This window comes from Sus scrofa, chromosome 1 (genome assembly GCF_054392235.1).
Source record: "Sus scrofa isolate SSC_HxYL_T2T_F1_AM1 chromosome 1, Sscrofa_HxYL_maternal_Yorkshire_Landrace_v2.0, whole genome shotgun sequence".
Classification (NCBI taxonomy): Eukaryota; Metazoa; Chordata; class Mammalia; order Artiodactyla; family Suidae; genus Sus; species Sus scrofa.
Genome location: NC_139383.1, coordinates 113,679,701 through 113,703,063, shown reverse-complemented (window position 1 = coordinate 113,703,063; position 23,363 = coordinate 113,679,701). Strand labels below are relative to the sequence as shown.

At 38.3% G+C, this 23,363-nt stretch overlaps 1 protein-coding gene across 3 annotated transcripts in view; it reads right to left on the bottom strand.

The window, feature by feature from the left end:
- The window catches only part of RAB27B (RAB27B, member RAS oncogene family), a 177,196-nt gene that overhangs the window by 43,823 nt on the left and 110,010 nt on the right, over positions 1–23,363 (bottom strand). Inside the window, exon 1 of one of the 3 annotated variants that reach the window (XM_001925811.6) lies at positions 22,075–22,324. The exons of the other annotated variants lie outside the window; for them this stretch is intronic. The gene's annotated coding sequence lies outside the window, so the exon portion shown is untranslated. Of the gene's footprint in view, positions 1–22,074; positions 22,325–23,363 lie in introns of those variants that run through there. 3 annotated transcript variants of the gene reach the window in all.

The following is a 23,363-nucleotide window of genomic DNA, read 5'->3' as shown; positions in this document are numbered from 1 at the left end:
CTTAAGTCCTAAGAAGAAAAGCTGCATAAAATACAATGCTTGCTCCAAAGCATTTCAAACTTTAAGAAATCATTTTTGGTTGACTGCCAAAATATATTTTGCAGTAAAAACAAGTGTGTGCATTTGTCAACACTCATGGAACTGTACACTTAAAATGGGTATATTTTTGTGGGTGTAAATTATTCCTCACTTAAAGACAATCACTGAAAGAAAAATGTCGTTGCCCAAGTACAACTCTTGGTGATTCTAATGAACTTGGTCTGGAGTGTGTGGTTTGGGTGTCAGGTGTTTTAAGACCATCCCAGGTGATTCTAACATGAAAAAGTCAAAAACAAAAAGCAGTCAAACAAGATGCCAAGCAATGTGAATAGTGATTTAGAATTTTATTTGCCAGAGTTAGCAAATAAAATTCAGGACACTTTGTTAAACTTGAATTTCAGATGACACCACCATTTAATTTTTTTAGTTTAAGTATGTCCCAAATACTGCACATTTAAGTGGATGTCATTTGATAGTGCTAAATATTATGCTAATTTTGTGCAAAAAAGAGAGAAAAGAGAATATGTGAATCTAATTGTCTAATAAAACATGCATAAAATAGATTTGGAAGATTTGCTTCTGGGGAGGGGAACCAGCCAGAAGGCAAGGAAGGGAAGGATACGTTTCACTTTTTATTTTTTGTGCCTTTGGACTTTTGAACCATATGAATGGATTACATAGTTTTAAAATAAATAAAATTATAAAGTTTAAAAATAGTTTCTAATAGGAGTGAATCAATATTAGGGAGACAAAACACATGCACATGATATACTTAGCAAATGAAATTGATAGAAATTTGCCTAAATATTTTTTGATTCTATTATACTCTAGCAGTTAGATGTTAAGTAGAATATTAATAACCACTTGTTGAGTTACCAGATTATAATGGAAATTCATACTAGCAGCCTCTGGTTGAGTTGTTATTATGCTAAGCGCTTTACATACATCAGTAAATTTAACTCTCACAATAATCTTTGGGGGATTTACAAATGAAAATGCTGCAACACAGAAACGTTAGTGAACTTGCACAGAACCACACATTTAATGATTCGCAGGCCTGGGGTTTGAATCCAGGTCTGTCAGAACCCACAGCGCATTGCTCTTAAACAGAGCACAGCACTGTACTGTCTTCAAGAACATGAATTCCTCAAGTCAGGGCATTTGTATCTGGGCATGAAAATTGAAGCAGAAAGGGAGAGCAATGAATGAACACTTTCATACGCAGACATCAGTTACTGAGCTATGAAACATGACACACCGGAAAGCATTTTCTGTTTTTATGTAAATATGCAGGTAAATTTCACTTTATGCAGAGTTTGTGTTCCAAGACAGTTGTTTATAAATGACATTTATACAAATGTAATCATATTTAGAATAAAACTGGGAGTCTGCATTTTAGACAAACTCTGTTAAATTCTTTTTCAGAAGGGAAGCTATTTTTGTACACGGCTGACCCAGATTCAGTTGGTTTTGGACTGGGTACAAAATGAGAAAATCTAGGAGTTTGCTAATTGTCCTTCGGAGCTGTGGGTCTTCAGACAAAGCATGGCCCATGTGTGGAGAGGATATTTTGCCAAATCACAATGGATTTAACTAGTTAAATTAAGTTTCCAACTTGAGCCTACCTTTAGCTAATTTAGTGTTTAAAAAGTATAAGCAAATATTTGCCAGGGAGAAGCAGAATGTCACTTAACTTATCAAACTAGTACTATTTTCATAGCTTATCAGAGACAGGAATATGTTAGAGGGTTGTTTCATTTTCTTTTTTTTTTTTTTTTTTTCTTTAGGGCCACACCCATGGCATCTGGAGGTTCCCAGACTAGGGGTCCAATCGGAGCTATAGCTGCCGGCCTACACCACAGCCCCAGCAACATGGGATCCAAGCCATGTCTGCGACCTATACCACAGCTCATGGCAAAGCTGGATCCCTAATCCACCGAGCAAGGCCAGGGATTGAACCTGTGTCCTCATGGATGCTAGTCAGATTCATTTCCACTGAGCCACAACAGGAACTCCAGCTAGAGGGCTGTTTCATTTTCTAATGTGAGTGGTTTTCAAAAATGTTCTCCAAAATCTGTTTTGGTCTAGACATTCTGTACCTTTCTCTTGATCTGCCCTCCTTATATTGCTAGGAGTGGTGAGTAGGATGAAGGGGTTTATTTGTTGGATATGACTACTGAAAGCTAATATTTAGCCTTTAAAAAATAAATAGTTTTAGGTTGTTCCCATTGTGGCTCAGTGGGTAACAAAGCCTGACTAGTATCCATGAAGATGTTTGATCCCTGGCCTTGCTCAGTGGGTTAAGAATCCAGCATTGTTGTGGCTGTGGCGTAGGCTGGCAGCTGCAGCTCTGATTTGACCCCTAGCCTGGGAACTTCCATATGGCACAGGTGTGGCCCCAAAAATAAAAAAATAAAACAAAATAAATGAAGTTTTTAAATACAGTTGGCCAAAAAATAAAATAAAATAAATTAGTTTTTAAAAACAGTTGGCCAAAAGCTATCATTCCATGGAGAGGGAAGCCAAAGACTCCTTAGTCATCAGGATTTTTATCAGATACTGGGATGGGAGTGTGGCGAGGAAAGGTTATTGCCTTCTCCAGCCCAAGTGCAACCAGAGCAGGGCACACTGAGGTTAGGGCAAGCCTTGACTTTCCCATGTTCAAACTTGTACTTTCTCCCATTGCATATCAACTCTTCTGAGCAGCCAGTCTTAGAATTCTGAAGCAAGGCTTTTAAAAAACCAACTCAGGAATGAAGACTTAATATTTATGCCTCCGGGGTGCTTTGGCCAGGCAAAGGCTCCATTTGTCAGTGTTGGTCGCCATCTTTGTAGAGCAGTGTTTTGCCATCATCTGAATATTCTATTTATTTGCTTCTTTGTTCCTTAAAGTGAGCATTTTCTTTGAAAAAACAAAATTAAAGGATCTATTTAAATTGCTAGATCTACACCATCAAAGATTGTGTATAAAAAGCTATGAGTAATTGAGAATTTTATATTACTTTTAACTTCCTGGAAACTGGTACCCCTCCATCTCCCTACTCTGTACCATCCTACCCCATACCATGAAATTTATTTACGTTTTAAATATCCACACATATTTAATTTAGTAGATATTATCCAGAATGCATCACATTCTGGCAAGGCATTATCAGTAATTAATCTGCATAAAACTGATGTTATTTTCAATAAATCAAACTGCATCTCAATTTGTTTTTGTTACATCTAATTAAGTCGTTTTTTTGTTCATGCTTCTTAACTTTAAAAATAGCGAAACAATATTTATAACTCATAAAATCATGACGGTTAAAAAATGTTTTCCCTCAGTTTTCTGACATTCTTCTTTTTTTTCCTCTGTAGGTCAACAGCCTATCCCTACTTAAATGTCTCCTTATACAGAGTCTGAAGAAATATATGTATAATTATTCATGAATAAGTTCCATGAATTTTTCCCCATTTAATATTTTAATAATATGAAGGCCCAAGACTCAATATAAAAATCTCTGTACAAAAATTCTAATATAGGGCTATGAAATAGCCGTACATACTTATTTTTATAAATTCAGACAGGAATAAGGTTAATATTCAAATCAGGACAAAATCAGGACAAATTAAACTCAAGATTTGGGCATCAATAAGTAAATCATGAAATATACAAAATATATGTGGGGAGGTTTAAATGAGTTTATAGGAATTTGCTTAAATTTTTTTTCTTAAGATTTTTTAAATCGGTATTTGAGCCCATAATTTATACTCTCTTCCAAATCTTATCAGAATTTTTTTTTTTTTTTTTTAATATTTGAAGGCTGCACCTGTGGCATATGGAAGTTCCCAGGCTAGGGGTAAAATCGGAGCTACAGGTGCCGGCCTATGCCACAGCCACAGCAATTCTGGATCTGAGCCGTGTCTGCAACCTACACCACAGCTCATGGCAAGGCTGATGAATCCTTAACCCACTGAGTGAGGCCAAGGATCAAATCTGCATCCTCATGAATGCTAGTCAGATTCGTTTCTACTGAGCCATGACAGGAACTCCCATCAGAAAATTCTTAGCACTGGTTTTCTGCTCTGTAGATAGGTTCACTTGTGCCATATTTTACATTCCATGTATAAGTGATACCATGTGGTATTTGTCTTTCTCTGACTTACTTCACTTGGTATGAAAATCTCTAGTTGCATCCATGTTGCTGCAGATGGCATTGTTTCATTCTTTCTTATGGCGGAGTAGTATTTCGTTATCTATATGTACCACATCTTCTTAATCCATTCATCTGTCAATGGACATTAGGTTGTTTCCATGTCTTGGCTATTGTGAATGGTGCTGCTATGAACATAGGGGTGCATGTATCTTTTTGAATTGTATTATATTATCTATATATGATGGCTATATGCCCAGAAATGGAATATTTGGTGTTCTGAGGAACCTCCACACTGTTTTATGTAGTGGTTTTACCAATTCACATTTTCACCAACAGTGCAGGAGAGGGTTCCTTTTTCTCCACACCCTCTTCAGCATTTGTTATTTGTAGACTTATTAATGATGGCCATTCTGATAGGTGTGAGGTTTCTCATTAAAGAAACTTTCTTGATACCTGTGTCTTCTTTCTGCCCTTTGACATGGCTGTTACCACAACCTATGAGGTTTTATTTACTTGTATCCCTCCTGAGGAATGTGGTCATCTCCTTATGACAGAACAAAGATGCAAGAGAGCATAATTAATCAGAGAGTCATTTTAAAAAACATACCTGGTATTATGCATTTAACACTGTGTTTATTTTATGTATCTCATGGATAAAATCTAGTTCACTTCAGTATTTCCACTTATAAAGAACAATTAACAAGTTTGTGAATTGATTTTTCTGTTTGTCCTTCAATTTGGAAACCTAATCATTTGTCTGAATGTTTTTGACCATAATGGCTCTGATGGCCATTAGCAGTTGGAATTATGTTTTCTGATATAATTAGTAGAAATCACACAAATTGGTAAGCCAAGTCCAGGCTGACACTTTGATTCAACACTTCCCCCCAATGTGCCGCTCCACACCTCCAACCCGATCTTTCCTGGTCTGTTCTTGCTGGGGTGATGCCTGCTATGAGCTCCACCCAAGCTCTTCAGCAGGACCCTGCTGTTTCCACAAACCTTCTGTGGCTCTTCCTGCAGTAATTGCTATCAGTGAAGGGACCACCAGCTCTTGCCCAAGTTAGACACCAGGTGTTTGTGACTCTTCTGCCTTCCTCATCCCCAACTTGACCCATCAACACATCCAGGGAATTTTGCTTTCTTGGTACTACTAGAACCCATCCTGGCAATTACCATTGTGGCTCAGCAGGTTATGAACCCAAGTAGTATCCACGAGATGGGTTAAGGGTTAAGGATCCGGCCTTGAGGTGAGCTGCGGTGTACATCACAGTTGTAGCTGGCATCTGGCATTGCTGTGGCTGTGGTATAGGCCAGCAGCTGCAGCTCCAATTTGGAACTTCCATATGCTGCAGCTTTGGCCCTAAAAACAAAACAAAACAAAACAACCCCCACCTCAAACCCCATTCCCATCCCCCCATCCTCTTCCCTCCATTCTCACCATCACCTCATGCTGGTTCCTGTGATAGCTGTCCACTGGCCTACCTCCCAACTAGACACTGCTCCAAAATATTCTCTACTCTGTAACTGAGTGGTTCTGCCTACTTCCTACATGAAATCCTCCCCTGCTACACTGTCTTTAGGGGGAAGGCTAGGGAAAAACAAAAAAAAGAAAGAAAGAAAAGAAAAAAGAAAAGAAAACTCTTAGCTCAAGAGTAGGATTATTAATAACTCAAAATGAACATGACTATTTAAAAGAGTCAAAGCTGGGGGGGCAGTAACTATTCTCATAATCAACATGATACTTCTAATTAACATCATGCTCTTAATTGGAGTTGTCCATAGCCTTCCTCTTTCTTCTGGCCTCTCCATGTTAACTCACTAATCCATAGGCAAATGCAGATGTCCTCTTTCTATAGTAATTTTAGAGGCACTAAAGCAGCAACCTGCTCAAATGTAGCACTTCCTCCAATTTACCAGAGAACTGGGTAACTCCACCATTACAGTCTTTTCATCTGAATTTCTTTAGACTACAAATGCCAGCATAATACATGTGCTAGTACTGCATTTCATGTCAGTGTCCCAGCAATATACAGAACTTCAGATCCCTAGAGAAATCCTTCCTAGAACAACGAAACAGTATTTGTGCCTTGGGCTTTATTGTCATATAAAAGCAACCACACGAGGTCCTTTTCTGCATCATTTACAAAACTACCATTAGAAACATTATGTATTCTATGCTTTGTGCCATAAAGTTACTCTAAGAATGTAAAAATAGAAAAAAAAAGAAGTCTCTCCCAGTAAATTGATATAATTAATCTGAGAAGAAAAGCAATGGTACTCATTATTATTTTTTTATTTTTATTTTTTGGCCACACCTGTGGCATGTGGAAATTCCTGGGTCAGAGATGGAACCCACACCGTAGCAGTGACCCATGCCCCAGCAATCACAGTGCTGGATCCTTAATGTGCTAGGCCACCAGGTAACTCCTCCTTATCTTTTTTGCCTGGAAGATCGGGGTTCAGTTTTTTGCTTAAATGTAATAAGCATCCAGCTTCTCTTGTTTAAACTACTTTACCTCTCTCAATTCTGAACTCCATGATTCAGCTTTTGTTTGTTTTTTATTCTTGCTTTAGTACTTGACTACATTTTTATCTCTAATCTTAAACTATTGCAAATCTTTAATGGGAGGAAGTAAACACAGTCAATTCTTGTTATTCAGGGTAGGTTTATTCTCTAAAGTCACTGCCAACACTGAATTAGCAAATACTGAATAATTACTTCTAGGGAGGGCGAGGTTCCCATGAGCCTCTAGTCACACTATTTTCCCCAAATGATCAATACATAACCTTGTTCTTTGTGCATTTCTGTTTAAAGACATCTTATTTAATACGGACTGTTGATTTATTAACACTGAACTCACAGCTAATAGGGCTGTAACTTATGTCCAAATGTTTATCTAACACTCTCCATAAGACCCATCACAGCCTTCATGAGCTTAGAAAACATGAGACAGCACACGAGGGAGCCATTTTAAATAGAAAATCTACCACCTAAAAGCACAAAAATGCGAAAACTGTGGCACTAAATAAACAGTAAAGAGGACACTTGTTTACTGTATGAGAGCTGAAACGAGAAGGGAGAGGGTCAACTTGTTTGACCTCAGCTGGAAACTTGCACACAATTTTTCCCACTTCATACATGTCTGGGAATGCCTGCCAAAGCACCTTGAGTATTGATTTGAAGTCACAAATGAATTTTAGCCAAAGTTAATATTATATTTTGGCCAATTAGTACATTAGCGACAAATTAGACTTTCATATGACTGAGTAGAAAGGAGATCCCTTGGGGGAATGGAACCAGGAACAGGTGCTTTTTGACACCCTCGTGGAAACATGAGGAAGGTAAAGAAGGGTAGCAACTAGGGATCCCACAGGGGCTCAGGTCCCTGGGAAAAGGACAGGAGAAACAAGGTGAGGCTATAAAGGCGTTTTCATCAACCTATTTCACAATTTCACTTTTTCCTATTGCAGTGACCCCTTTCCTATGTCCATGATGGCCTATCTACAGAAATTCAGGGAAAATGTTTTTCTTCCCCAACAGATTCCTCCCCTAAACTTAGAAACATAATATCAGGCTATACAACTCAAGCACTGCCATGCTAATATGTCTGAAGGAAAAGCAACCTAATACATACTTAGTTAATTTGGGCCAAATTATAGTAAAAGTTATAATACCAGATTCAGATGGGAGACTCTTCTTTCCAGTGTTGATGGTGAAAAACAGACTTAAACCTAGAACAGCTACTCCCCACCTCTAAACCTCCATTTTCACAATGACACCAAAGTACCAACACACACTAGATAAAAACTGACAGAGAGGTAGATTGAGAAAGAGCCTTGGGAATTTTGTAGGACTAGTAGTGAAGTAGATCACTCCATTCAATGAGGATGTTGCACGTAGTTAAGTCCTCCAGAGATCAATGATGTAAGAAGTAGCTCTGAATTAAAACTTATCAGTTCATGAAGTAAAAAAGTCTGGTTTTGTGCCTGTACTTGGCTCATCATCAACACTAATTAACCCTCTTGGCTCTTTCATTGAGCAAAATTTATTGTGGTTATTAATACCTCAGGGTCTGTAGGTATCTGACCTCATGACTATTTGTCACAGTTGAGGGCTCATTCAGTATCTTTTCGCACAAAGCTATTCTCTATAGAGGATGTTGATATATAGGTAAACTATAATTATACAATATGCTTTCTTTATGAACTTGGCTTGGTTCTTGAAGTCACGCCCTCGTTATTTCAGACCCCACCCTGATCGCTGTGATACTCCTCCTCTGCTCACTGAAGCCATCTCAGGGTAATGGAAGGGCTTTTCTACTTCTGGGGCACTTAGACTTCCTGTCCTTCATTTGGACTGTGGTCCTAAATCTATTTGGATGAGCAATTGTCATACAGATTCCAGCCAACGAGGGATAGTTGCTCTAATATTCACGGTTTTAAAAAAATTATTTTAATATTGATCACCTAAAAAGGGAGAAATTGGTATAGCTCCAGTTTGGCCATACTTTATAGAATTTGAAGAAATCTTTCAAAGAAGACTTCATCATTCACCCTTTATATTTCAAAAGAATGGAAATAATCATCTTGTTACCATATGATATTTAAAGCATTAGAATCAAGTAGACTGAGCTAAAAGTTTGAATGTGTCCATTTCCAACTTAGCCAGTTTGCTCTGCTTTATTTGATAATAGTTTGACATTGGTCCCCTGGCTCAGCCGATACCACAGACCAGTGTGGTTTAAATGTTCCTGTTATTCTTATTGGTCAGCAGGTGACATGCCAGTTGTTTAATATGTTTAATATTACCATGTCCTTTGGAAATCCTAAGAGGAAAGTGGAAAAATGAGTACAAATATAACCCTGATGTTATTTCTAAAACCACAAGTGCAATCATTCCTGTCAGAAGCATCTTCCAAACTAAGATTTTTTTTTTTTTTTCTCTTTTTCAGTCACACCTGCAGCATATGGAAGATCCTAGGCCAGGGTCAAATCTGAGCCACAGCTGTGACCCATACCACACCTACAGCAATGCTGGCCCCTCAACCCCCACTGCGCAGGGCCAGGGATTGAAACTGTGCTATGGCAGAGGCAATGCCAGATCCTTAACCCACTGTGCCATGGCAGGAAGTGCAGAATATTTTAAAATAACCTTCTTGCTTCTTAAAAGTAGAGACAGATAAAACCTAATGTCGATGGGTGATTTAACATATATTGAGGTCAATATTTTGAATTCTGCTTTGATCCACAGGAAACAGGATTTCCATCTATCCTATTGATATGTTCTCAATGGATATTTTCTTTGTCTTTCTTGATGTTATCATCTAAGCTTTGATGGATTTTCTAATGTCCTAATAAACTGTGTTACGCTTAAAAATTATTTGAAATATCCATACAAATTTCCTTTCCCACATAAAGCTTTAGAGAACTCTCTTTCCGAAAAACAGTTCCAAAACCTCAAGGCCTTGGGAAAAAAAAAAAAGAAAAAAACCTGGAAATTATTTCAGTCCATTTGTTTATTCGTTCTAGTAGTTCTGCAAAGAAAAACCCATAAAATATTTCTAAAAATTTAGATATCTGGTCTGGGTTTTTCTTATAGTGGAATAAATAAGAAACTGCTTACATATCACTTCTTACAAACAAGTAGATCAACCTCTTTCACGTGTTTTCTAATTTCACTGGCTTAAAATTAATTATTGTTTAGAAATAAGCCAGGTACAGATAGAAAATCAGAACTAAATTTTCCCATGATGAACTAGTTATTTTCCTTTAGGACTAATTCTTCCGTAGCAGTCTTCTACCATTGGACATTTGACCTACCTTGCTACTTGATAATTCTTCCAAGTATTTTTATGTGGCAAAGGCCGGACTCCATTTTACTTACTATGACCGATAAGGCACATTTCTGTCTCTAAGGAAGATCAAACTGTTCTCTCTTTGTGATTCCTGTAAATCGTCAAGATCCTCAATTTTGAACCATTGTATTCTATGTAATAAGGCTGTTTTCCTAGGCTGGCAGGCTGGAAATTGAATTGAAGAGTATATAAGTATTTGTTTCTAAAGTTAACAACTCAGAGGGGAGTGGTGGTGTTAAGGATTCCTCTAAAATTACCAGGGCAAACAACCAAGAGATCTTTTGCTATCTATAAGGTTAGTTATTTAGTTTGCAATTGTGGACCTGGACCTGTTTCGACAAATTACTTTTTTTTTTTTTTTCCTGAGCCCACTTCTTATATTAACTGTTGGTTTGAGGATGGCTAAGAAAAATGCCACCACTCCTAATGGAAAAATACTCAGGCAGTTACTATTACTTTAATCTGTAATTAAACTAGTATCTGCTGGTTTATCAACTGAGTTTATTTACATATACTTGTAATGTTCACCCATGAGACAGGAAACCAAGAACTTACTGCCAAGGATACACAGTTAAATGTTAGGACAGTTTTGGTGATTAAGTTTCAAATTCTATGAAAGAGCCAATTTCCTTTCTGAGGATGGTCTTGAAAGACTCTACAGAAAGAACATTGTTTTTACAAGGGGACCATAATTTCAGAACTAGGGATTTGACTATCCATCTAACCAGTCTTCCCTGGTAATGGAAGATTTTAAATGGTGGCTGCTCCAGAAATTCTTGGCTAGGAAGTCACCATCCCCATAGGCTACATTAGCTTTTAATGATGAAGTTCCCTTTGCCCCAAACTGTTGCCTTGCAACTCTATTCTTAAGCCTGGAACCTTAAATGTTAGGCATGCCTTTGGATTTTTGCTACATGTTGTAAAGCAAATGTGCCCACTGGGAAGAGTGATTCACTAGTTGTTTTTGGTCCTAGCTACTCTAGCAGAAATAAATTCATACGAAGGATTGGTCAATAAGTCATTGGTTTTCCAGCTTGGGAGGAGGAAACTGCTACTAAATACTGTAGAAATTATCAAAAAAGATAAAAGTGGGCACTGAGATAAAATTCTGAGAGATCAACTTTATTCATGAATTGTACTAAAAAGAAAGTTCTTTGCTCCACCTTCAATAAATGTCAATGAAAAAAAGATTTAAGGAGACAATGTTTTCTCCATGATAAAATAGACATGTAATAGAATTATTTGCCCAGACAGGAGTTTAGGGGCCAGGGGGAATATTTGGCCTTATAAAAGCTTCATTATTTCCAATTACATAGGAGAAGCTGAAGATCTTTCATGTCTACAAAAAGTCTGCAGAAAAGCATCTTTTTCTTCTTCCTTAATAAAACTGCATGATAAAACCAACTATTATTAGGAATGTTATGGATTTGCTTATAGATAACATTGCTATAGTATAAATGCAGTTCTGGAAACTCAGCCCTGGAATGGATATACAAATATTTACTCTCTTTAATTCTAATAGCAGTTCATTTCAGATCCAGTTAAACAGCAATATTTTTTAAATAATCAGAATTAGTGATATTTGCTGCAACAAAAATATATTACTCAAGATATAAGATCTAGTCTACTCCTTAGACTTTTCTTAGTACTGGATTTTATATGTGCTCTCAGTATCTGGGGATGCTAGATAATACATCAGGCCAAGAGAAGGGCTCTAAATAGGTTAAAAACTTTGATTTCTGCTTATACATACCACTTTCCTTGGGACTCTGCTTTGGAGAAGACCTCACTGCTACTTGGGTCACTCAGATAAATTTTGCCTTTAAATTGTGCCTGGGGCCAATTTTGGCAATCACGTTAAAAGAAACTTGATTTATAAAGATTATGGTTAGAATGGGAAAATCGTTTGCTTAACCTTCTTTCCTCTCTTTCAAATCTTAGCATTTGGCCTCTATGTGTGTCCTGAAATCTCAACAAGTTATATGCACAAAATTATTCCAAATAGGAAGCAGTTGTAAGAGAAAGAAGAATTTGTAAAACTGTACCCATTAAAATAGGAATTAGAAAACATTTGATTTTCTTCCACAATGGCCTAGACTTGAGAATTGGGGCATTCAATGAATGCATTTTTCTAGTCACGATATTTCAAAGCTGAAAAGGCAATGCTTTTGTCAGTCTTTAATCAAAGGTTAAACATCAGTGCAGGAGTTCCCATTGTGGTTCAGCGGGTTACAAACCCAACTAGTATCCATGAGGATGCAGGTTTGATCCCTGACCTCACTTAGGGGATTAAGGAGTTGGCATTGCTGTGAGCTGTGGTGTAGGTCGCAGACGTGGCTCAGATCTGGCGTTGCTGTGGCTGTGGTGTAGGCAGGCAGCTGCAGCTCCAATTCAACCTCTAGCCCAGAAACTCCCACATGCCACAGGTGCAGCCTGAAAAAGCAAACAAAACAAAATAAAATGACAACAAAAAACATCAATGCAAACTTTCACCCTCAACAACCATGTCAAACCAAGTCATAATTTATAGTGATCCACAAATGCTCATCATAAATTATAGAAATGGTTTTTTGCAGTAATGATATTTATCTCTTCTTCACATTTATTATTATACTCCTACACAGATATGAGTGCCAAAAACAAGAGATTTGTGTTCATAATGTTAGTTTACCTTAGACAAGAAAAAAACACACTGCTATTTCCCAAGAGAATGTGAAATATTGATGAATTTACAGAAAGGGATAATCTAGAAGATTCGCAGTTGGATAATAGCTTAGTAAATAATGTAAGTAACCAAATGCTGGAGAACAAAAGGGACCAAAGTCAACATGGTTTTAATTAGAAATCTTGACTGGGATATTTGCAGCCATGGATTATGCATCTAACTCTTAGATGAGTCATTAAAGTGTTGTTTAGAATTCTTCCTTCTCCATCTATAATAATGAGAACACAAATAACTGGGCTATTGGCATATTGCAAAGAGCTTTTATGGAAAAATGCATTTGTTCAGAACTAGATGTCTGAAATGAGGCATCCACAACAAAGATTTTAAACACCTGAAACCAGAAGGAACAGGGAGGACGTCTCAATTGGACAAGGAGTTATGCAGAATGTTCTCATGCTGATTTTTAAATCATCAGATGTACTTGTGATGGAGAGTGACAGGCAGTCAGATGGTTGCACAAGAATGCCCATAAATGCAATACATTATTTCCCAAACTTTTTTCAGATTATGAACTGGAAAGAGTATTAACATGGGGATGGAGATGGGGTGGAAAGAGGAGGTAAGAGAGAGGGAGAATAACTTTCCTTAAATTTGGTCAATCACTGGATATATACTTACAAGTCAACTGCTTAACAATATTTTACATATCGTTGGAAATTTCAAAGGTAATCTTTATCAGATAATTGTTCTTTAATTCTTTTAGAACATTGAGATACATTTTGTTGTGCATTAGTAAGCAGATTTTGAGGTTAATAGTGTCATAAATTCAGACATAGCAGCGTTAGAACAAAGCTGTTGAATAAAATAAAGAGAATGGCAGTTAATTTGTTCTTAAATTAGTACCATTTGGGCATCAGTTATTAAAGCATGATATTAATGAGCCACAAATCAATAGATTCAATCACTTCAGTAATCTGTTAGGTTTTCCATCCTACTATACCAGAACACATTTCTAACACAGCTATGACTTGTCACCTTTCACAAAGGGGGCTGGGAGAGAATATGGGCGAACAGAATTCTATGGAAGGGAAGTGTCTAAAGTAGCTGCCCCACAGAAAGGGATAAATGATGCCATATTCATTAACCAAGACCTACAGGCATCTTTAATATGTCCTTCCAAGTTAATAACAATGATAATATAATTAGATATAATTTCACATTTCCCCTAAGTCCTTCCAGAACTTAAATGCTGTTATTAGTCAAAGCTGATCAGTGCTTAACAGAAAAGGAAGCAAATCATTACTCCTATTTTATGGCTACTCCTTCTCCCTCTTTCCAGGGTCTCCTGAAGAGATGGCCTTATGTCTTGTGGATTTTAGTGATCACTTGAATGCTAGCACTTCCAAATCTCTTTACTGACCTGACCTATCCTAGAAGGGTTAGATTCCAGAAGCCATTTTTCCTGCACAAATCCTGAAAGTCATATATTTTCCATCCCTCAACATGCTTCACCTTTTCCATACCTAATTTCAATTTAGGGGGCATCTAATGCCTCCTTAAAACGAGCAGTTGAAACTATAAAAATTTCGCTTTTCTCCCAATATCTGGTCAATGCCATTCATTATTTCTCTAATCTGACTTTTCTTCAACCTTATAATCACTGAGCTAATTTCAGACCATTTGTCTTTCCCACTTCTAACTGATCTCTCTACAGTTTTAATCCCTTTAAATTTATCTTCTTCTTTATTGCCACAGTACTGCATTCAAACTACTAACATAAACTTTACCAGGGCACACTAAGATTATCTGCTTATGTATCTACTTTACCAAATTCTAAGTTCTTCAAGAGCAGGAACTATGTCTTATCCATCCTTAAAACCAAAGTATCAAATATGCTTCTGACATAGAAAAGGAATGTGAGGAATTTTTCTAATAAAAAATATATATATAAATAATACCAAAAATTAAGTTGCTATTATTAGTTTTAACATAGTGAGCAGAACTTTTTGTTGTAATAAATAATGTTGTCAACTTTAACATAACTAACTCGACATTTTCTCTAAAGTTTGTATTATAAAGGTCCAATGTGTGCTCTCCAAAAGATGTCAATAATTCTTGCATTTTTTAATTTTCATGTTTTGGATCAAGTGACCTTAGACAACAACATGTTAATGGTAGAGAAGACTAATTAAAAAGCAGTTTTGAGCTATTTCTTTAACCTTCCTATTTCCATCTCTAACACACTTTAAAAAAAATATGATTCCTGGGAAATAAGACAAATAAACTGGTTATAAAACATTATGATGAAACAGAACATCTTTCTTTAAATATATAGTTAACATTTACAAACTTGAATTTTTCCTTTTCTCTTTTGAATTAGTTTTCTGTCCTCAAGTTGCCAAGGCTATCCCCATAGGTATCTGCATATTTACTGTTTTGATTTTAAGAATCATCATTACTAGTCTAGACTAATCAAACTATACTTCAGGCTTTAATCCAATACCTTCCAGGAACTAAAGGAGAGGAAATGAGTTTCTGGTTCCCTGGGCCTCACACATGACTTGACTTTAAAAGTCAATGTACTTTGAAAGAGTGAAAAGCCATAAGGAGTCAGAACCACAAAAACCACACTTGATTAGCAAAGCTGTTGGGAACCAGAAAGAAGAACGTTATAATTCAAAGGAAATTTATCTACATAATGACTCAGTTGTGTTACAGAGAAAACCACACCACAGAATTCAAAGACCTTCCCCAGCTTGCACCGGAAACAGATGCAAGCCAGGCTTCCTCCAAGTCTGCAGAGTAGAGCAAGCCTGCAATTGGTGGAGTTTTCCCCATTATAGGACAAAACACATGTAGGACAAGGGTCTTTACTTTCCATTTTTCATCTTTCTCTCGCCTTTATTTAAGTACACACTCTGTAATCTCAAATGGAATGATTTCTCACCAAGGATGTCAACTCATGGGTGGGGAGAGGGCACCTCAATTAAGAAGGTATCTAGGAGCATTACTAATGAGTTATACTTTTTAATTTTGTTTCCTTCATCTTTCCAGTAGCTAAGTGAAAAATTATAATCCAATAAGGGGGATTGGGGGAATTTATATGTCAATTTCAAATGACTAGCACCTGATGATGGCTTACCACAGTCCTGAGAAAAACGCTAACCCAAAGTTGTTCATTCCATTTTATTCCTACTATGCAGTCTTCAGTCTTCATCCTCTTTCCTTCCTTCCTCCTTTCTTTCCTTCTCTCTCTCCCTTTCTTTCTTTCTTTCTTTTCTTTCTTTCTTTCTTTCTTTCTTTCTTTCTTTCTTTCTTTCTCTTTCTTTCCTTCCTTCCTTTCTTCCTTCCTTCTTCCCTTCCGTCCCTCCCTCCTTCCTTCTTTTTCTTCTTTCCTTCCCTCCTTTTTTTTCTTTCTTTCCCTCCCTACCTCCCTTCCTTTCTTTCTTTTAAATAACTACACCCACAGGATATTGAAGTTCTAGGCCAGGGATGGAATCTGAGCCACAGCTGCAGCAATGCTGGATCCTTTAACCCACTGCACTGGGCAGAGGATTGAACCTGTACCTCAGTAACTATCTGAGTCACTACAGTTGGATTCTTAACCCATTGCGCCACAGCAGGAACTCCTAGCATCCCATTTCTAAATGAAGATTAAAGAATAAGTCTGCCTTATCAGTTCTCACTAATTTAAACCTGCTTCAGTACATTTTTAACTCTCAGTTATAAGTACCAGAATATTGTCACTAACGTGTTTTGTTTTGTTTTGTTTTTGCTTTTTAGGGCTTCACCTGCAGCATAGGGAGGTTCTCAGGCTAGGGGTCAACTGGAGCTGCAGCTAATTGAAGCCATGGCCACAGCCACAGCAACACTGGATTAACCCACTGAGCAAAGCCAGGGATCAAACCCGCATCATCATGGATAATAGTTGGGTTTGTTATTGCTGGACCACAACAGGAACTCCCTGGGTTGTTTCTAATAGAAGCTTTTACCTCCAAACCCTGGGAAGCTGTTTAATAACAGGCATTGCTAACCTTGGAATGATTAAGATCAAAGGTTAAACTGGAGAGGGATAGGAGCAGAGGAATGGGAATGATAGTTTCCACATATTTAATTGTGGTTACCATCTTTAGCTCACCCAAGAAATTAAGAAATGAGCAAATGAGGTGCATTGTTCCTGCATTTCCCAGCACCTGGAAGAAAATTTCAGAAAATCCGAGGCCTAGGTCAGCCAAAGGAGGCACCTTGGGTCAATATAAGGAAACTCTTGATCTTGGAAAAGGCGTTTACTTTAAGCACTAAGAGATGCCTAGTTTTTTTGTTTTTGTTTTTGTTTTTGGTCTTTTTGCCATTTCTTGGGCCGCTCCTGCGGCATATGGAGGTTCCCAGGCTAGGGGTCTAATCGGAGCTGTAGCCACTGGCCTACGCCATAGCCACAGCAACGCAGCATCCAAGCCGAGTGTGCAACCCACACCATAGCTCATGGCAACGCCGGATCCTTAACCCACTGAGCAAGGCCAGGGGTCAAACCCGCAACCTCATGGTTCCTAGTCGGATTCATTAACCACTATGCCACAATGGGAACTCCCAAGAGATGCCTAGTTTTTTATTTCCTCTGAAAAAAATCTAGTTTTGTTCCATATTTTAAAATGTTTTGACATATCCAGAAACATTTATCAACAGTACGTTTTGTTTATGAAAATACTCATTTTGAGTAATAGTCCATGAGAACTAACACTTTTAATGAACCTTTCAGGCTCTGAGGACCTTGCCTAAGTTAGATTGGACAAATATCATACAAACCAATTTTGCTTTTTCTAATTATTTTTGTTCTGGTGTATCCCTCAGGTTAGATTTAATACACAGTTTCATTTTTCTGAGCAAGTGAAGGAGAGAAGCAACAAGAAAACAGATTGGGTGGACCCCAAGTTTGCTATAATTGAAAATAAATTTATGGGCTACAGAAGGAAAACTAAAATAAAATCTAAGCCTCTTAAGATGAAAATTTTCCTCTTTTATAGCATTTATATATTTTTCTTCTTCTCTTTGTGTGTGTATATACTATACATATATATATACATCTATATCTATGAATACCTATCTATTTATCTAGATGAGTAAATAGATGCATAAATGGAAGAGAGGAAAGAAACAAGGGGAAAAAAGTAAGGTGAGGAACTAAATATGAATCAAGAGTTGTAGGCTACCCAGGTCTAAAGCTAGACAACAGGAATATTAAAGTAATCAATCTATTCCTTTTATCTTACACAGGAGAAAATCATGCCTTAAGGAGACTGAATGCCATACCCATAGCTATATACCACTTGGCACTAGCAGTATTTGATTAATGACAGACTTCTGAAAGATCTGACTTACATCCTACCAATTTTTTTTTGTTGTTTTTGTCTTTTGTCCTTTTAGGGCTGCACCAGTGGCATATGGAGGTTCCCAGGCTAGGGCTTGAATCAGAGCTACAGCTGCCAGCCTACACCGAAGCCACAGCAATGCAGGATCACAGCCGTGTCTGCAACCTACACCACAGCTCACAGCAACTCCTGATCCTTAACCCACTGAGTGAGGCCAGGGATAGCACCCGAAACTTCATGTTTCCCAGTTGGATTCGTTTCTGCTGCGCCATGACGGGAACTCCCATCCTCCCAATTTATGACATCTATATCTGCCTTCTCTGAAATTTTTCTCCAGATTATGTGGGTGAGTCTTAATGTCCTTGAATATAATTCTGCCTACTAAAAAAAGGTTGCTCCTACATTTCTGGATGTTAGACGTTTTAGATGACAGATGACAACTTAATTTTGATGTTTTGTTACTTTTTACAATAGTGTTAACTAAACTTTCACTATCATCTCTTAAGTTGTGGTCTAGAATACCTATTAAATACCAAACAAATTGAATTCTTGCTTGTATTTGTAGGATCACAGTTTTAGAAGAGAGCTTGAAGGTCATTTAGTTCAACTTGCTGGTACAGACCATGTCTACAACAAATGAGTCGTGGAGTGGACTTCATGGGTGTTCCCAGATCTTCTCTGGTCTTTTTAATGACTTCCCAAGTGGTCTCTCCACCCTCACCTTCTGCCCCTCTCTAGCTCCTGCTTTCTACTCTCTAAACTCTTCACTAGACAATATCTAAATAATAGCGTCTTCTTTCACTCAGAATAAAAATCAAAAGTCAACTCGTTTACTAGAATTTTCTCTGTCCTGCCCCCAAAACCATCCTACCCCCAGATGCACAGACAGGCTTCTTTGCTGTTCTGGAAGATGCCAGGCCAACCTCTCCCTCCTGTTGTTCCTGCAGTCTGGATAGCACTTCCTCCTCCTAACCATCGGGTTCACTCCCCGGCTTCCTTCAGATCAACATTCAAATGCCATCTTCTCAGTGAGCCTTTCCCTGGGCACCAGATCTAAAATTTCAACACTCCCTGGGCTGGTCCACTGCCACTTTCTGCCTGCTTCCCTTGCTTTACATTCTTTCCTTAGTGCTTATCGCTAAAATATCCTAAATCCAAACTGCTCACCTCTGTTTACTCTCTAAAGTAAAAGGCAAGCTCTCTGGGGTCAGTCATTTTTACCTATTTGGTCTTCTTCTGTCCACAAAGAGCCCACAATAGAGCTGGACACTATTAATAAATATTTGTTGAATAAATGAACAAGAAATTCAAATTCTTTTACTCATTCCATTCAGGAGAGTCTAGTTAGAAAAGACATCTTGAAGATTTTTTGGCTACGCCTTAAACAGCATTTTACTCTCTTTACTGGTAATCTAGATAAGTTCCCTTCATTTAAGGAGGGCCTATGAGAGAAGGTTAATATTTAAAGGGGAATATGAATAATGATTGCAAAGGGTGTGAAGCAAATTAAGTAACACTCTCAACTCCATTTATGTGGTTGACAATAGGTTTTTATTATGCTTAGTGGTGTTGCTACTTCCTACTAGTATGTAATAAATGTCAGCTCCATATTACACCCAATAATGAGTGAAAAATCATTCTCCTTTAGCCACCAACTCTAGAAAGTGGCATATGCCTTTTCATGAGAAACACGTAGTTTGTCCTGTCTCTTACTGCAATTGTTTTCCTGAATCTCAACGTTGCAATTATTTGCTTAAGAGCTGACCTCTTGGTTAACCTAGCTTGATGAATCAACTCAAGAAACCGGATTAATTGTAAGCTGTGCTTTATGGGAATAGCTGGTCCATGTTTAATGCTCAACTCATCTGAAGGACCAAAAAACTCACAAAGAATGTCCCAGGGTGAGGGCAAGAAAAGAGCAGATTTCTTTTCTGAACCACCTGGGACTTTGGATGACTTCCACATTTCCAGAAGTACAGTTAAATACATGAAAAGCAATTCAGAAGCCAGTAGACAAATTTTAGCATAAGCCAGAATGCCAAGGAGCTGAGCAGATCAATTATATTAGGGCTGCCTTCCCCATTGAGTCGGAAAATATTCCTGTTCCAGAAATGGCCTATGAGAGAGCTGTGGTTTGCTCACATTTGACAGATTCCCTTTATTCTCTCTTGGCATCTTTGAGAACAGGCTCATCCAGTTTCATCTTGCAATGTTTTGCTCTCCTTTTGAAAGCAAAGATGGCAACATTTTATGGGAGGCCATTGTCAGTTCTTAGGTAAAGCCTCATTAATATTAAACTATCTGTCAATATTACCCTGTTTTGGTCATCCCTAAGAATCCCCTTTTGCCTTCAAGAAGGACTGTTTCCCTCTGGGTAGGGGATTACGGTAGAAACTGTGAAAAATAAGTATTTAGGGGAAACAACATAAGGCAAGTATGGCCTCACCTCATACTACAAATTGGATTTTATAGTAGCTTGAAAATTCAATAAACTTAAATTCTTGAAGCTATAATGCTGAAGTTAACTTTTCTGTTAGCTTTTCAAATTTAGAACAATATTAACCATGCATAAACAAATATATATTTATATTATTATTGAATATGTGTGAATGTAACTAAATATTAAGAATAGTGCACTGGTCAGCCATAAAAATGAGTGAAATAAATGCCATCTGCAGCAACATGGATGGGCCTAGAGATTCTCATACTAAGTAAGGCAAAAAGAGAAAGACAAATACTATGTGATATCATTTATATGTAAAATCTAAAATATGACATAAATGAACTTATTTAGGAAACAGAAACAGACTCACAGACATAGAAAACAAACTTATGGTTACCAAAGGGGAAAGGGGGAGGGGAAGGGATAAGTTTGGGATTAGCAGATACAAACTACTGTATATAAAATAGATAAAAACAAGGTCTTACTGTATACTACAGGAAACTATATTCAGTATCCTATAATAAACCATAATGGAAAATATGAAAAAGAATATGCATATGTATGTATAACTGATTCACTTTGCTGTACGTCAAAAACTAACACATTGTAAATCAATATTTCAATAAAAACAAACAACAGTACACACTTTGCTTTGAAACAGAAGTCAAAATTCATAGCTATTATTATGTTAAATAATAATCTTGTTGCTAATAACTCTGAAACTACATGTTATTATTGACTTGGGCTAAATTTAATAATGTGCCATATATACAACTGGAATTTTATATGCCCTTAATTTCAGGTATGAAATAAAAAGCAGTAACCATGTTACAAGTGTGAAGACTTCAGCCAAACTCAGCCTTTTCTTGGAAACACAGCCTCTAGCTTGTGCTTAGGTATTTCACCTGCTACAAGTTTTCAGTTAATTAGATAATGTTGTATTGAGTGGAACCCTCTTCAAAGCTAATTTATTGTGACCAGTTGAACACACACACACGTACACACCCTTCTAGCTGCAACACCTGGGTCAGAATTCAGAAGGAGTAGGGTAAAAAAAAAAAAAAAAAAAAATTGGCAGACATATATTACGTTTGATTTTTCTGCGGCTGTTTCACCTGAGGACATGCAAAGAAATGTCTTATCACTTGTCTGGCTTGTCTCCTGATGACTTCTCCTTACAAGAAACTCTAAACACATTATTATTATTATTATTAATTGCTACTTTGGTTGTTTTTGAGCTACAGATGGAAGGAAAATCTCATTGCCTTGCCTGGTTCTTGTTTAATCCTAACCAGCTGTTTGAAAGGCAAGAACCAAAACAATGACAACCAGCTAGTTTTCTCAATACATCCGCGGCCCCATCGCCTCTGCACCGGGATCTTAGTGGAAGCCGCGGATCTGCGGCGCTCACACCCAGAACCAGGCTCGAAAGCCGGCTCCCTCGCGGCCGGCCTGCGGCTCACCGTCCACGTCTCACTTCCTCTACAAGCGGGCGAGCCGCCCAGCAAACCCGGAGTGGGTGGGAACACATTCCGGCAATAACAGCCCGGCGTCCCCAACTCACCAGCCTGTGAAGTTTCCTGGGCGAGAGGTGTCAGGTTTCAGAGGTTGCCTTCCCCTTGCCTGAGCCCTGGAAGTCCTGGGCTCCGACAGCGGCAATCGCCCTGGGATCTCCCTTCCAGGGCAACAGTCCTGGGGACAGCGCCTGTGTTTCCAACCTGTGGCGCTGGATCGATCCAACGCCGGCCAGCCGGCCCCCAGCCCCTGCCCGTCAGGACTGCAAGTGGCAGGACTTGTAGCACCACCCCGAGTCCGCCGAGACGCCGGGATCTGGAAGGTTTGTGTGAGAAGAAGGCGTGTCTCTCCCTCCTAAAGCGGACGTGCAGGGCGCACCTCCGGCTGATCTTGGTGGTGACTCAAAGGCGCCCAGCTTCTACTTCAGTTCTCCGCAGTGTGGGGCTCCAAGACTTTGCAGCCAGCTCATTTTTAGCCCCTTTATTTTCGCGTGTTTCCTTTGGTTTCTCTTATTCAAAGAGCCCAGGGCATTGTGAGAACGGCTTCCATTGCATCTTCTCCTAGGGGTATGTCTCATTAACTAGAGAGAGTGAGGGATTGCCAGTGGAGAGCAGAGACAGACTTCCAGAAATTCAAAGGGGTTGGAAGGAAATTCATATCTTAAAAGTTAGCATCTGTTAATATGAATACCTTCATCTGTATGCACCACCCTAATCTTTGCCTCCTAAAGTCACTTAGGATTGGTAAGTTAGTATACAGAGTACAGTATACAGAGGAGCACAAATTGACTGAACAAATACTTATGAAGTACCTGCTATGTTCAGACCCTGTTTCAAACACTTGAGATTCGGTCCTCCACAACCAAGACTGGCTCTCCTTCTCTCTCCTTTTGTTTTTTGTTTTTTGTGTTTGGTTTTTTTTGTTGTTGTTTTTGTTTTTGTTTTCCTTTTCTTTAGAGCTGCACCTGTGGCATGTGAAGGTTCCCAGGCTGGAGTCGAATCTGAGCCTACGCCACAGCCACAGCAATGTGGGATCCAAGCCACTTCTGCAACCTGCACCACAGCTCACTGGCAACACTGGATCCTTAACCCACTGAGCCAGGCCAGGGATTGAAACTACCTCCTCATGGATACTAGCTGGGTTTGTTTGTTTGTTTGTTTGTTTGTTTGCTTACCGCTGAGCCACAATGGGAACTCCAAGGCTGGCTTTCTTGGGGTCACACTTCAGACTGACTCTGACATTCCCGGTTTGCAGACTGATGGTAAAGGTAAGACTCCAAGGTTGAAGACATAGAAAAGCAATGGATTTTATGCCTCTGTGAAGAAAATTTAGAAGTTC